The sequence below is a fragment of the Felis catus genome, chromosome C1 (assembly GCF_018350175.1).
Source record: "Felis catus isolate Fca126 chromosome C1, F.catus_Fca126_mat1.0, whole genome shotgun sequence".
NCBI lineage: Eukaryota > Metazoa > Chordata > Mammalia > Carnivora > Felidae > Felis > Felis catus.
The window spans coordinates 81,048,859-81,065,842 of NC_058375.1; the positions used below are offsets into that span (position 1 = coordinate 81,048,859).

At 39.7% G+C, this 16,984-nt stretch overlaps 1 protein-coding gene across 5 annotated transcripts in view; it reads left to right on the forward strand.

Moving 5' to 3' along the window:
* Positions 1 to 16,984, forward strand: part of RWDD3 (RWD domain containing 3) — a 148,507-nt gene that overhangs the window by 73,148 nt on the left and 58,375 nt on the right. For 2 of the 5 annotated variants that reach the window (XR_006584565.1, XR_002744610.2), the window contains one exon: positions 16,427 to 16,493. The exons of the other annotated variants lie outside the window; for them this stretch is intronic. The gene's annotated coding sequence lies outside the window, so the exon portion shown is untranslated. The remainder of the gene's footprint in view (positions 1 to 16,426; positions 16,494 to 16,984) is intronic. 5 annotated transcript variants of the gene reach the window in all.

The following is a 16,984-nucleotide window of genomic DNA, read 5'->3' on the forward strand; positions in this document are numbered from 1 at the left end:
TCTTAATGCCCTTTATGAACTAACTGGGTTGTCTGTATGTTGGTATACACAGAGTTTCTGGTTTTAAAAATTACCTGCAAATAGAGCACAGAAAGAAAATGAAGGATTGATTGGGGTGTGGTAGTGATGTACATAGGGACAGTTGAAGAAAGACCAATTCCCTGGTCTCTTCTTTTAAGGAATTTAAAAAGATGAAGAATGGGGGCACCTTGGTGGCTCAGTTGGTTAAGCATCTAACTTGGACTCAGGTCATGATCTCGTGGTTTGTGGGTTTGAGTCTCGCGTTGGCCTCTGTGCTGACAGCTTGGAGCCTGGAGCCTGCTTCATATTCTGTCTTGTCTTTCTGCCCCTCCCCTGCTCATGCTCTGTGTCTCTCTTTCAAATATAAAATAAAACATTAAAAAAAATAAAAATATGACGAATGGATTCCCCAACAGGAGAGACAGAGCAATGGATTCCTTTCTGTAGTTCAGATGTTATATAATCTTTCTAGAAAGACCTGTGCGAATCTCAACTCTGGAAATTCTCAAGCAGGAGATCTTCCCCCACCTGCGTCCTGTTTCCTACCCTCACTCACACACCTGACAGAGAAGCAGCCTGCTCCTCCCTTCTAGGAATTTGGGACAAGATTCCCAAGATGGAATGGTCTCGAGATATCAATAGGCTACCATCGTCCCTCAGCTAACATGTGTCTCTATTTGTTTCTATAGGTTGAATAAGGATGTGCTTTTCCTTGTTTTAGGAACTACCTTATTGGGACAAGCAGCTGTTGAGTTATATGATGGGGAAGAAGGGTTATCAAGTTTATTGGTCTGAATTCTCACTTTTTGAAAGCAATTTATCCTGTAATTACTTCAGATATCAGTTCTAAGTTTCATAAAGTTAAGCTTATTGAATGTTGGGGCATTATTTCCAGTGAGCCCTGGACTGTGTATGGAAAGATGAATGTGACATCTGAGAAGCAATTCCTTAAAAAAATTATGAATAGCACTTTATTGTATGTTAGGAGCTTCATGGATTTTTTAAAAAATGTATTTTCAAAAATTAAATTAAAAAAATATAAGTTAGCTATATCCCCCAGTGAATTAGGAAACTCATGCCTTTGATAATAATACTGTTTACTTGGGACTAAAATAGTCCCCAGTATCCCTAATCCTGGATCTTACTGTATCCAGTCATGGTGGAATATTAATGGGGCATCATTAGAAGTCTACCAAAGAGTCAACAACTACAGCCAGGGGTCCAAACAGAAACGCTCAGGTAGTCTCGGTAAAAGAGGTCTTGGCATGCAGAAGATGTTCAATAAACGTTTATTGAAAGAATAAACCCAAGGAAACTGCTCACTGCATGGTGGAGATGAGGAGGTTTCTGCCCATTTTCTAAGACATAGCAAAAGTAAACAATTACTTCATGCAGGAAACCACAGCATAGCAGGATTGACATGGGTAAACTAGGTGCCCGAGGTGTAGCTCAGCCTCTGCTATAAACTTGTGTCTGCAGACAAGTTATTCTAACCTCTGTGGGCCTCAGTTTCCTCTCTGTAAAAGGAAGTGGTTTCCAAACTGTGGTTTTCCTTTTTCAAACCAAATCTTCTGAAGAATTCTAATATATACAATAGGAAGAGTAGACTCTCTTGGGTTGAATCAGGGAAGGCAGACTGTATCCCGGCCAGCTCTACCTCCCCTGTCACCCCCACGGTACACAGTTTGAAAGCAATTGGACTTCATCTGTGAGGTCCTCTCTGGCCATGGCATTTGTGGGCAGTGTTAATACCAGTGTTACAAGCAGCTGTCTGGAGGTCAGTAGAGGGTACTTGAGGACATAATTTGAGAAGTATTACTTTAGAGTGTCATCTTCTCCCCTCAAACCTATTCTGGCCCCTGTAGTCTCTAAGTCACTTGACGACATCACAATCTACTTTGTCTCTTACACCCAAACCCTGGGAGTTATCCAAGACAGCCCCCTCGGTGCCCATAACCACTAAGTCACTAACTGCTCTCGGTTTTCACCTGTGACTATTTCTGAAACCTACCATTTCTTCTCCAACCCCGTTGCCACCCCCAGGATTCAGGTCTCTATCCTCTTTCTCTTGGACAATCACAAAAAGCCCTGACCAGTCTTCCAGCCTCCAGTCTCAGTCCGCTCTCAGAAGAGCAACTCCTTAAAAACTCTTTTCATTGCTTTCCATGGCCTAAAGGACAATCCCAATTCCCTTGGAAGGCACGCAGGCCCTTCATGACTGGCCTTACCCATTTCCCTACATTCTATTCCTATTTACCATCTTGTACTTGGTGTTCTAGCAGTATCAAACTGCCCAAAGTTCTTTAGATCTACTGTGTAGTTTTACACCCTTACCCTTGGGTCCTAGTGATTCTCCTCCTATCTTGCCCTCTACCTCTCTTTTCTGTAGCTCATTTATAATCTTTCTTTAAGAATTTGTGCAAGTGTCATCCCTATAGAAAGCAAGATAAAGGTCTCACTTTGTCTGTTAAGACTCTGCATGCTGCTACCACATTATATTAAAATGATCTAGATAGATATAGTTCCTCCACTAGATTGCAATTCATTGGAGACTGGTATTATTTCTTTTTATACCTCTTATTCCCTAGTGTCAAATACAGTGCCCATGAGGTTCTCAGGAGGCAGCCTGTCATGGGATTATCTCTGGTCTCAACATATCAGCTCGCTGATTTGGTTTCACATGAGATCAATCAAGAGATGTAAGCGGCCTCAGGGGCAAGGGAAGGGCTAATGTAAAGTATAATGCTTTCAAAATTTAAAAACCACTTTTTAATAGGAATATTATTCTAGTACTTTTTTAAATTTTTTTTAACATTTATTTATTTTTGAGACAGAGAGAGACAGAGCATGAATAGGGCAGGGTCAGAGAGAGGGAGACACAGAATCTGAAACAGGCTCCAGGCTCTGAGCTGTCAGCACAGAGCCCGACGCAGGGCTTGAACTCACGGACCGCGAGATCATGACCTGAGCCGAAGTCGGCCGCTTAACTGACTGAGCCACCCAGGCGCCCCTATTCTAGTATTTATCATAAAGCTATTGAAAGCTTCAGAAGTTCTCTTTGCGTTTCCTTTTAATAAACTGCATCATGTAAGAAGTGAAAAGTCGAAACACACAAGTGAAAGATGGTGAGTAAATTTACTCAAGTAAACCTTTGGGTATTTTGAGCAAATCACCCATTGTTCCTTTGTCCTCACACGAGCCTCATGGAGGTGAATGCCTACCATGTCCCCCAACCCTGTTACACCTGAGAATCAGGAAAGTGAACTTCATCAGTATATAATTCTCTTCTTTCCTTGTCTAGGACCAAGGCTACCTCTAGCCTATATGGCTCACACCTTTGTGTGAATGAGGAAAAGGCAACCTCTCTGCAGCTCCAAAGGCCCAGGGCTCAGCAACAGAACCATGACTTTGTGTTAAGACACAGGTGCCTGTCCTCTAGGCAGATGGCTCCCTAGGAAGGGAAGCTGGATTTGAGCGCCTCTACCAGGCACCTTTAGGAAGTGCACAGACTTACCCTGCCTAAGGCAAAGAGCCATCTTCGTCCCCAAAGATGTTCCCATCTCCTCCTTGTCCCCAAATGATAATCCGTGGCTGCCAACTAAGCAGGAAAATGAATAGTCATGATCTTTCTGAAGAGCATTTTGGTGGGCTTTCTTCTAAGTCTAGCTTGCCATTTTGAGGGGGCCAGATAGTGGCATTCTGTGGTACTTTGGGAGCTGTGACCCAGAGAAATCCCTTCTTTGCATAGAATTGTCGTTTTGTATAGCTCATTTTGCTAAGTGACAAAGCTGATTCTGTCACAACATAAGCCAAACAAAATGGTGATCGCTGGCTCATGTGTGAGGGATCTCCTCGTTTCGGCGCACTCTGTGGTAAGCATTATTCACGAGCAGTTAATTATTGGTCTTCATGCATAAAATGAATGTGACATTTGAGACAGATGTTTATTGATTGTTACATATATATTTTTTTCAAAACTCCAGCTACTGAAATTGGCTACAATTACCATCACAAAGCACAGCTTTTGTACATTCAGGGTTTTATTCTGATCTCTGACCTGTAGGAACAGCATGCAGGTGTGGTGATAGGCACATGGACATACTTTTCTGTCTATTGACAGCAGGGATGGAGTTTCTTGAACAACTGTGCTCAGGCTGAAACAACTGCTGAGTTCCACCAGGGGCTGCTGTTGAACTTCTAAAAAAAATCATATTTTGGAGAAGAAGGGGGGGTGGTGGTGGATGGGGAGGGAGGGATGGGAAGGGGGGAAGAGGAATAGAAGGAAAATCTTGGAAGAAAACCTGACATTTCTGTCTAAGGTGGAGCATGCTTTGCTGATGCCACACGTGGAGTGTTTCAGAAGTGTCAGTAATAAATACTTCTATCAGAAATCTTCCCATTCTATATCTCCGCATATTATACCCCAAGGAGAGTCATACAAAGACATAGCTGTCAGGGTCTAATTTTGGATCTGAAAACTATGGCGGTTGTCAGGCATCATTTCCCATGTGTGATATTTATCTCCTCTCACAAACAAACTGAGTGCAGAGTTTTTAATTAATTTCCAAGTGTCTCCCATGATAATTTCCCCCCTTAATATATTAATACGATGATTTAAACCTTCATTCAGAGGCAGACTTTTGGTTGGAAATCACTAAAGGCTTAGACAGTGTTTAGTATTATCAATAAGTTACACGTTCGTGGGTTTGCAGGGAATCAATAAAGTTGCCCTTTCCTCATTTTATTTTTAGAGGCATCAGTGGGATTGTATCTCTTTTAAGTATATTAAGGAAATCACGAGTGAGCTGATTTTGTTATTTTTCTTCTTGTGATTGGAGGCAGTTCTTAGGCTGCTCCTCTTATTGCTTGTGCTTAGAGTTACTTTAAGAAAAGTTCTTGATTTGATGATAAGGGAGTGAATTTTCTTCTGTAAAGTATTCCCTTCAGAGAAACTTTTTTTTTTTAAATAAAGGAGCCAGAAATAGACCATGGAAAGGGGCATATCCCTGAAATGTACAAATCAATGGGGGACAGCAAGTATATTCACCTCTTCTTTCCCTGCCCAATCTCTCTCCTAACAGAAAATATGGAATAAAAAGCATAGCATCATAAAAATTCTAAGGACAGGAGTAGGTTGGAGTTATAACGTATGTTTCTTAAATAGCATATTTTAAAAAAGAAATGAAAATAAAATTTATGTCTTCCAAAGGAAGAATTTTATTTATTTATTTTTGACAATGCTTATCTCTTTATTTATTATTATTATACTCTTAGCTAAAAGGTTGCTTCAAATTTCACAAAGATTTTTTTCTCAGTTCACCTTTAAGATATTTGATTACTGGGGTGATAGGGCAGTCCTTGAAGAAATATTTATCTTTCTCTGAAAAGGACATTCAAACACCATTGGAAAATCATGGCAATGAAAGGTAAACTCCTAAAGTCTTATATGAGGGTTCTAATTATCGGCAATCAAAATATTAAATTCTTGGAAATACACAAAACTCCTTCTTCTTACAGGACTGCAGCTTACATTTGTTACTTTTTTTCCGTATGAGGATTTATTGCTTTTCTTCTCTCTCCCAACTCCCAGCATCTGCTATACAAACGCTTCCCCTAGGTCCCTTAGGAAAATTTAATAACCAAATATCTATCTAGTGAGAAAGGAATTTTTTAAGGTTCAATTGCTCTGTTAATAATTTGTATTTTTTTCCTGTCTTGCAGTTTCTATGTAAGCGCCACAAAAATCAACCTTTTAAACACAGATTGATTCTGACAGTTTTTATTTTACGTGATTTCCAAGAATTGGTATAGAAATGCTTCTTAATTGAAATAGTTCTCCTTTTTGGCTTTTATTTTATTGTCCTTTACTTCTTGACATCTTGTACATTAAATCAGAGGCTGTTTTAGAGACATGAAATGACAGCTTTTTCAGAGCCCGATTCTGGATCCTGATAGATCTGCACTTCTCAAAGCAGACAGGCTGCTCTCCACAGCCTCCGAGAAGCTTCCTGCGTGATGGGCACGTCACCGGGAAACACAACCATAAACTGCAGGTTAATCACCAAGGACCGACTTGTGTCAATTCCCTACTGCCCCGCTCCCCATCTAAGAAGAATAAAGCCAAGAACTATTTTTTTTCTTTGCTATTTAATTTAACAGAAACTGGGCTCAACTTTAGTTTGAAATTATATTTCCTCTCCACCACGATGGAAAGGCTACTCACGTAATTTAGTGGTGTGTTGTAAAGAAAAATCAAAGCGTCCTCGCGGAATATTTTCCCCTATTGTATCTTCCTGTGATGAAAGAACACATAAAGTGAATGAGATGTGACACAGGCATGAACAGAGAACCCATTTGTTACACTGAAATTCCGAGAAAAATGCTATTTATATTACTATGGTGTTTTGGAGTTAGAAAAGGGTTATTTGGGGGAAAAATATGTATTTATATCAGAGTCAGTAGGAATAACAATGAGACAGGATGCAAAAATATGATAGCACGGGAAAGAACAGCTCCACAGACCAGACCAGTTCTCCTTCAAGGTAGCAAGCAAACATTTCATAATGGGAACGCTAACAAGATGAGTGTTCTGGATTTGTTTTTCAGTTCCACCTAACTCTTTGTAACTTTACAATGTAAGATTCAGAAATTGGAGCCAATTACCATAATATGTGGTGGTTTGGTGGGAGCGTGTTCTACATCAGACAGTTAAAAGGTTTTATTGCTATTAGGAGCATGTTAATGCCCTTGATAATGTCTCTACTTGCTTTGTAATGTCTCTCGTTGAAGTATAGAATTCTTTTATCTTCTTATTACATTATGCAAAAACTTGAATTGAAAAGATATTTGCAGGAACATTTAAAGTAGTGCATCAATCAGCTTCAAAGAAGAGAAAATGTTCTCGGAATAGCTTATAAAAGGATAACTGTCAGTTTTATTTTGGATGAACAAAGGCGGCAACGTAAAAAGCACTTTATTGTAAAAGCATACTGTGCAATTCAATAAATATGCCATATAAATATAAAAGAGAAGAAAGTTCATAATTGTCTGATGACTTAAATGTAATTTAAGTAATACTTTTAAAATGCATCTAACAGTGAAGTACTCTTTTTCTTTTGGGTTCCCAGTTCTAGGCTCTAAGCCCCCATCAGGTGATAACTTAACTCTCCCTCTGTCTCTCTTTTCTCTCTGATAACGTAAGGACTTGAATGGATTAGTCATGGTCCTGTTTTTAATATATCTCAGAATGATACGGAAAGGAGTGTGTGTGTGTGTGTGTGTGTGTGTGTGTGTGTGTGTGTGGAATGCATTAGCAAAAATTTTAACAGCCACTTACTGGTGCAAGCTTTTCAAAATGATTTGTTCTTATCTGCACTGTGTTCAGTGTTTCTCATCCTGTGCCATTGCAGCTATAAGACAATTTTTCATTTGAATGTGACTGTATTGTCACTTGAAATAGCATTTCTGAGTGTTTGGTGTTTGTTAGGTAAATTTAGTAGCATTGTAAGGTCTGGACTTTCTCAATCAGGGGTCTTTTTTTACTTTCTATATGAGGATCCTTGCACCCTTCCTTCTATCTATATCTGTCTATTTATCTATCTACCTACCTACCTACCTACCTACTTACCTATCTAAAATTGTAGAAAGTTGGCTTTTAACTATAAATGTTAACTATATAACTTTATTTTCAAATGTATTTCCCAGGTAATAAACTTTAGCCTGACAAATCCTGCAGAGATCGCTCTTTTTGACAAGGTTTAAAACTCTACAGTGTGAACTGTCTATTAAAGAAAATGTTCAGATCCAGCACATGGAAAACATATGTAAATATTTAGAATCAGAAAAGAACCATCTACAGAACTCAATTTTTCTATAATTTGTGTTTCTACACGTATCTATGCACATCTAGGCACAGATAATTAGCTCCCTGCATGTACAAAGCACGTGATAAATATTTGTTGATTAAGGTTAAAATATGAAAAGAAAAATATCCCACCCAGTAAAAATCTGTCTTCTGTTTTGTAACCTGACAAAGGGATGCTAATCTCTTATGAAAATAGGAATATACATTTTTTCCCAGACTCAGGCCTTGAATGAAGATTCAAAAAAACTTCATTTGAAGTCAGGTAACCAGGCTAATTCACTCCCCCACACTGTTGTAGCTTATAAAATTATATTAATGTTTGTGACATTTCTAAGAAATAATCTCCGTTTATTTTAAAACTGTAAATATGGCACCTTGTAATAAAAAATCAATTCATAACTTTATTTGTAACATCATTTTGCTAGCAACTTCTTTCTCATCACTATTGTACATGATGCCTAATTCATTAAAATAATGTTCTCATTTCAGTCAGTGGGTTCCATCCAGACTCCGTAGGAAACAGTCCTCAGTCTGTTGTTACTCTCTGATATCCCCATTTTCTCATCCCTTCTTTCTCTCAGCCTGCCTCGGAATGCTCTCATTTTGAAAGTACAAGGAAAATTATCTCATAAAAGAAATTGAATAACAACAGAACTTCTGAGATTTCAAAAACGTAGAAATCTTAAGTTATTGAACTATGGGAAAAGCCATAATTTATAACCAGCAAGTTAGTATGTTGTACACATCTGTGTACTGTTTCAGAAAATAAAGGTTGTTACTATAGCAACTGCCACATAATATGCAACATACGTTATTTGTGAGATGCCAGGCTTCCTGTTAAACACACACACACACACACACACACACAACTACCTCCTCATGGCTGCTCACTGATGTTTCAAGGATTTCCACCTTTTCCTTCACTATTGTAGGGGATTCTCATCTTTAATATTGTGTTGTTTTAAATCTTTTTCTTCTTTTAAGTTTCCTGTACTTTTGGAGTTTGTTGGCTAAATTACTAAGTTTGCATAGGACTGCTAGATTTGGTGACTACTACTGAGACATTTTTCTCAGTCTTACTTTGATTTTAAAAAAATTCTAATTAATGTTTTTGATATAGTGATAAATGCACAGGAAGGATACATATAGCACTGTGAATACACAGATGATATACACCTAGTAACATGTCATTTGAGTTGGCCCTTCCAGGGTTTTATAATTCTGTATTGTACAACCCTTCTGGCATTAAAACCTCTTTTTTGAAAAATAAAAATGTCACAAAGTATGCAACTACTTTATGGATATCATATGCCATTTGCAAATGTGTCTATCATACTTAATTTCATTTGAAACAGTTGTTTAGACAGTATGGATCATTTTATGATGAGAAAATTAACTCCTTGTGAAGGGTAGATTTCCAGTCTTTCTTGGTCATGGTGTGTCAGAGAATAAGAAAATTGACAAAAAATTCTGAAATTTCAATTTGGGGAGCGGTCCTTTTAGTTTTCTAGGCAGGATAATGAATCAATAAAAGAAACGAGATAATGATATAGAGACTCCCTTTGATGTGGCTGGACAAAGCATCACAGTGTCCAACTGTTTTGAAGCAAAAGTCTGAAAACAACCTGACACTAAGAACAATATTTTTTGACTCTTATTGGGTCCACTTTGTGACTGAGATTTTTGATACGTAGATGGTGTCTGATATGTGTGAATTTCTTGGGTATGGCGACTTTTTAGTCCAGATTTCATATATAATTACTGTCATTGACATATTTTGTCGTGTTAGAGGTTCATGGGGAGCAGTATCTGAGTTTCCCTTTGCACCAGAGGCGGCACTAGGTACTAGCTCTCCATAGAGACAACTACCTCTGTATCTTCAGAATGGTCTGTGCCATCAAAATATACCACCTCATGTCTGGTGAAACAAAACATGTCTGGTGAAAATGGCAGAATGAATAATACCTTTCCTTTTTTCAAAAAAACCAAAAACGCCTTGATAGTTTAATCAATAAATATTTATTAAACATCTACCATGTGCCAGGCACAGTTTGGGGGATATAAAGATGAATAAAAGCTTCCTGGTTTCCAGGGTACTTATAGGTCTAGTCAGGGAGAGAAGCGTGCCACACTACCCAGCACGGAGAGGCCCATGCTGGGACCCAGTGCTCCATGGGCCTCACCAGTCAACAACAATGACTCAACAACAGAACAATAATGGCTAACATCCACTGAACACTTACTTTTTGACAGATACCTCAGGTGCGTTTGTAATTTAACCCACACAATAGTAGTCTGAGGGTTTTACTGACAAGAAACTGAGGCTGAAAGCGTTGGAGTAACTTGTGTGTGGTTATACAGCCGAGTGGGGATTCTCATGCTTGTTCTATACCTGAGCCAATACATCTTGACTACTAGTGCCCATCTGCATGGATAGCATCCTCATAACTGGCTTCCCTGCTGCCACTTTGCCCCTGCAGTCCCTCTCTGTGCAGCTCCCACAGTGGAGAATGTGAATTAGATCACGTGTCTCCCTTGCTTGGACCCTTTCAGGAGCTTTCCATCATGTGTGGAATATAAGCTGACTTCTCTGCCATGGTCTGTAGTACCCTGCAGTTTGCTGCCTCCCGGCACCCCTTAAACTTCAGTTCCTATGGCTTTCACCCAGCTTGTTCACTAGGCTTTAGTCCAGAGATTGGCACACATTGTGTAAAGGGCCAGATATTAAATCTTACAGGTTTTGCAGGCCATTCAGCCTCTGTGGCAACTATTCATTTCTACTATTATAGCACTCAACTCTGCTATTATAGCACGAAAGCAGCTGGAGACAACAAATGAGTGTGGGCTGTGTTCTAATAAAACTTTATTTACATAAACAGGTAGCCGGCTGGATTTGGCCCCCACGCCGTAGTTTGCTGACCCTTGTTTTGGACTTACTATCTTTTTTTTTTTTAATTTTTTAATGTTTGTTACTTTTTGAGAGAGAGAGAGAGAACGAGTCAGGGAGAGATGAAGAGAGAGGGAGACCTAGAATCTGAAACAGGTTCCAGGCTCTGAGCTGTCAGTAACCGAGCCCCATGTGGGGCTCGAACTCAGGAGCAGTGAGATCATGACCTGAGCTAAAGTTGGATGCTTAACCGACTGAGCCACCCAGACGCCCTCGGACTTACTATCCCTCTTTATGTCCCTCTAATATGCCAAGTCTCCCTATTTTAGGGTCCCACACTCTGTCCCCAGATCTTCCCTGAGCTGCCTCTTCCTGGCTATTAGCCCTCACTGTGATGGAGAGACTTTACTTGGCTGCCATATGTAAGCAGCTCTCTCCACCCAATCTGTACACCATATCATCTATTTTATTGCCTTCATGGCTCTTAAACAGGCAAGATCCCATTAATTTGTTTTCTTGTTATTTGTCTGTGTCCCCTCTCTAAGGTAGCTCTATGTGAGGAGGAATCCTATTTGCCTTGTTCACTGTAGTATTTCCACCGACCAGAGCAGAGCCTGGGGCATAGAATAGATACTTAATAAATACTTTCAGTTGAAGCACAAGTCTGTCTGAAACCAAAGCTTGTGCTTTTAATGGTGTCTCAGTATTCCCTTTCTGTAAAAATAAAGCCACACCGATGATAATTTGAGGAATTGATCACATTGCACCCTAGAGGACCTCTGCACCCTGGCAAAAGCCCTCCTCCTAAGTATTTTTGGGTGACCTAGAAAATATTTCCATGTGGGTAAGTCTGATGTCTCACCTCGTGGGGTCCACGGAGTCCTGACCCTTCTTATGCTGCCATCCCTGTCTTTGTTGACAGTTGCCGTGTCCACTGGGTGGCTTCACTTGAACCAGGCTCCTCTATCACTTACGTTGCTCTGCACTCACCCGACACCTTGGATGTCTTGCAACATCACCTCTGAGTATGACAAAGGCCACACAGTGATGGCCATTGCTCCTGATGGGCACTGCTTCTGTCTCTGCTGAGAATCGACCCCTCTGAGCACAGCTGCCCCTGTCAAGCATTGGAGCCCTCTATTTCCAGTCCCAATAGATGCCACCACTTCAAAGCGCCATGCTGCTTCTGGCCAATGGTGGAGTTGGGAAGAACACCTATTTTTGTTTTCTTTCAACTTAGTGGTTCCAAGTTAGTGCTGCAGGTGCCCTAAGGCCTTATAGGATTTTCAGTTTTTTACTTAACTGTCATCTCTCTTCCTAAGTATAATAGGTGATGCTTATTATATGATGCTTACTGTGTGACAAGCACTGTTGGGGAGCTTTGTATTCATTAACTTGTATAATTCTCATGACAGAACCATGAGGCAGAAGCACTATTATTACCATCTCCCCTGAAGCTAGAGAGGTTAACTGACTCATTCAAGGCAACTAGTATGTAACAGAAGTGAAATTTGAATCCAGACACAGAGCTTTAGAATTCACACTCTCAATCCCAGTCTATATGACCCAGGCATATGTCTGTGGGGGTAGGCTAGGGACAGATACAGGAGACCAACACCACACTGTACTCCAATTCTCCCTTCCCCTGTCATCCTGGGGCTTGTTACCTACTCAGTTAGCCCTCTCAGTGCCCTATGCGCACAATTCCTGCATGCAAACCATTGTCTTCTAGATCTGTGCAGATGTATCTAACCATAAGCCGAGGGAGAACTGCCCTCCTGATACCCTTGATCAGATAAGTGCTAAAGTAGACGCTTGAAATGTGTCTGTAACACACAAAGGAGAAATCATGAACTCTTTAGGGAAGGAAGTGTAATTTGAACTGGATTCTGAAAGATGAATATGATTTTGCCATTCAGAGACTTTGGATAAAAGGGTATAACTAGACCGAGTACAGACTGCATGATGTATAAGGGAACAGGTTAAGACATGGTGAGAGGTAAGCTGGGGAAAGGAGAATGGGGTGGATCTTAAAGGGCCTTGATGCATGCTAAGAAATTTGGACGTTATTTTGTAGGCAAGTATGGGGTGGAAAGACGGGAGAAGTAGCAACAGCTTTAATGCCTGAGTGCTAGAGAAAAGAGCTCTCTAGTGTTCCTGTTGAGTAGAAGGTTTCAATTTATGGTTTAAAGTCTACTTGATCTGCTTGGTCTGTGGACTTTTATAATATTGGTTGAGACAAGATCGTATCTTCATGGTTCTAATGTTAACTGAATACTTACAATGCCTTTATCAAAATCAGTTCCATTTTGCTCATTCCTTGTGATAAAGTTTCCTCTCCCTGTGCCTGTTCCCACCCCACCCTCAGCAGAAGTGGGGGTGATTTCTGAGTATTCTATTCTACTAGAATGGCCCTAAGAAGTTCTAGAACTTCTGCTCCAGACGACCTCAACCATGGGAATGATGTCATACCTGATTGTCTTCAATGGTTTCATCCAAGTTAACCAGTCTTCTGGAGACCTCTGCGGAATCTTCCAGCCTCCTCTGTGAAGGTTATGAAAGCACTGATTCTTAGTCTAAGAAGCTGCCTTCCAAGTACAGTCATCTCTAACAACTTTGGAGACTCTTCAGTTTTTCACGGACACCTAATTAGGCATTTATTTACATTTCATTTTACTTACTCTCATGGCTCCCTTCTAAGTGGTGCACTAATGAAGTTCCTCTGTGACATCACAATGCTCCAACTGATGAAGTTTGTCTTCCCTTTGGGAATCAAATGCCCATTTGAAATTAATGAGTCTCTTGTAACCAAACTACTTTTGAATTTTGTCAACTCTGTCTGTAAGAAATATTTAGACTTGCCTGACTCTTGTCAGAACAGGTATCTTATTTCTTTGGCAAATTTACATAAAACAGTAGGGAGAATAACCCCATCAATCTAATCTATGTGTCCCTTCCACCCCACAAAGAGTAAGGGGTATGGAGAGTGGGAAATGATTTCTAAGGTCACAGAGGAGCAGGATCTAACTTAATGAGCCTTTGAGGAATTAAAAAGAAATGATCAGTCTGAAGAAACATTCACCATCCTTATAATTGGTTCTGTTTTTCCAGGGTCAATCCGGGAACATGAATTTTTCTATTCCCATGATTTTCCAAGTTTTAAAAACAGGGGCACCCTTTTATTTAAAAAAAAAAAAAGGACCATTTTTTTTGATTCCCATCTATCAGACAGGTAACAGTGGAGTTACAGTGGTCAGAGGGGATAGTGCAGTCCCAAGAGCTTGTCAAATAGTGTCTCCTTACCCTACAGCTCCTCACCCCAGCCTCCAACTACTGCAGTGCTCTGAAGAATTTGATGGGAAAAGACCAGCTCTATCCCATCCATTCATTCTAACATTTACTCTAGGAGGTACAGCTCATATGGAAAACGGTGTAAAGAAACATTTTAAGAATGGTCTGTTTTCTCTTCAGAGTGAATTACTCTAGATTTCCCTTGATTACCATTTGAAATGGCATGACTTCTTCAAATTACTACAAAGAACACCAAAATACAGTGGTTCTCAGAAGCATCCGTCTGAAGGTCTTTGTCTTCTTCCAGTCCATTAATTATTCTTATATTACATGTATACTCTTCCCACCAAGAGGAGGAAAAGGGTCCATTTGCTTCAGCTGTAATTATTGCTCTATTTTCAATGTTGGGGGTGGGAGGAGCACCGAATCATACAAAATATATATCCTAGAACCATTTATAAGTGGAAACCAACTTAGGACTATTTTTAGACTAACTCTAGTCTTTTTGGAGAACTGGAAATATAAAACTTTAAAGTCATCTACATTTAAAATTCAGAAGAAAAAATGAAAAACTTTATAGAAAGACAGTAAATAATGAAAAACTAGATTTCTATGCCCCCATTGTCATTTCAGTTGATGAAAGACAGGAGAAGGGAGAGGGCCGGAGGGAAAGCATAAGATGTGGAGTGGCATGGAGCATGGGGAGAGAAGGATGGCTGGCAATTCAGGCACTTTCATTTGCTTCCGCCTCTGGGACTCCACCCAGGGTCTCCTTCATGGGTGGCATCACCCCAATCCTGCCCTGATGTCACCTGCTGAGCTACTAGGAATAACCTGTACCTTGTCTGCAACTTGGCCAACACTCTTTTAAAAAAATTTTTTTTTATTAGTTTTCTTTATTTTTGAGAGGCAGAGAGAAACAGCGCGTGTAGGGGAGGGGCAGAGAGAGAGGAAAACACAGAATCGGAAGCAGGCTGCAGGCTCTGAGCTGTCAGCACAGAGCCCAGTGCTGGCCGAACTCACGAACTGTGAGATCATGACCTGAGCCGAAGTCTGACGCTCAACCGACTGAGCCACCCAGGTGCCCCCGGCCAACACACTTCTTAATCCCTGCCTCTCTTGGCTTCTTGTGATGTGCCTTCTAGAAAAATTCCTGAATCTTCCTGAGAGTGCTTGCTCCCAATCTACTCTCTGTGTTCAAGGCAAATCACTATGCTGTAGTGGTTTTACTCTTCTTGAGAAGTGTTTTCCATGAATCCAGGAGAAAAGTAAACATTAAAATAGTTTTTTCTTTCTTGAGGTGTTCATTTTCCTTGAAAATTTTTTTGAGAAATGCCCTTTTAATTTAAAAAAAAAATTAAGAATTCAGGGGCACCTGGGTGGCTCAGTCAGTTAAGAGTCCAACTGCAGTTCAGGTCATGATTTTGAGACTTGTGAGTTCAAGCCCCATGTTGAGCTCTGTGTTGACAGCTCAGAGCCTGGATCCTCCTTCAGATTCTCTGTCTCCCTGTCTCTCTGCCTCTCCCCTGCTCATGCTCTCTCTTTCTCAAAAATAAATAAACATTAATTTTTTTTTAATTAAGAACTCAGCCCTGATAGAGAAGTGATTTTCTAGAATACTGTTTCTTAAACATAAGTCATTTCTATAACTCTTTCATGACTTTGCTATGCCTGCATACCATCTGTGATATTTTTCTCCACATTTTTCTTTAAATCAACTTAATTTTTTTAAATGTTTATTTATTTCTCAGAGAGAGAGAGAGAGAGAGAGAGAGAGAGAGAGAGACAACGCACCAGCAGGAGAGGTCAGGGGAGAGAGAGGGAGACACAGAATCCAAAGCAGGCTCCAGGCTCCAAGCTGTCAGCAAAGAGCTTGACGTGGGGCTGGAACTCATGAATCATGAGATTATGATTTGAGCTGAAGTCGGGCTCTTAACCGACTTAGCCACCTAGGCACCCCATCTTTAAATCAATTTAAAAGGGAGCAATTCTAAGTAATAAAATTGGTGAAATCAAAAGTATAATGTGATGTTATATTTTTTAAAAAATAGGTAACAATGAAAATATTTGGATATGTGGCAACTAAAATTATCCCCCCAGCAGTAAATGTTCTACCATTTGGGAAATACCATGCATTATGGTAAATGGTCTGCTTCTGGCTTCTGACTTTGGATATAAACTTAGGGTTTATGCACCAAGAAGAAAAGAAATGGGAAAGCTATTAGACTAGATTGCCAGGAGCCTACAGGTCCCAGTATAAAATTTATTAAAATCCTAGAATTTTTTTCAATATAAATAAAATATATGTGTAATCAACATAAATAAAATATATATGCATATGTATTTTTCATTTTGTACCCTAGTTTGGAGTGATAAAATTATTCCAAGTCTGGGGCACAGAAGATGATGATGCACCAGAACATCATTTAGGTAATTTGCTTGTTAGTTTCAGCCAGTCATTCCAAGTAGCGGCGCATTGTCCTGAAGGTGGTGTGGTGGCCCTCTCACTGTCCTGTATTTGTTATCCCGTAAATAGACAGGGTTTCTGTGATTAAAAAAAAAAATCATGCTACTTAACAATACTCTGAATCAACCCGGCACCTTTGTGGTTTCTCAGGAAAAAGATAAAATAAGGTTATGTTATTACTTTATATTTTCCTTTTGCCATAGAATTTCTTTTTCAGTTTCCAGGGCAAATAGAACAAAGGATAGGTTTTTATAATTTGTTTTTTTTCCAAGAGTATGTTCTGGTGTCTCATTATTTGGAAGATTGCTATGAAAAGAAGGATCAAAAACATAGAAAAGCATACTTAATTGTGTAATTCATAATAATAGCAATTTTTCCTGTTCATATGTCTTTTTGGATGCATTTTTTTTTCCTGAGAAAGACTGAATGGAATAATTTTCTCCTTTTTCTCTCG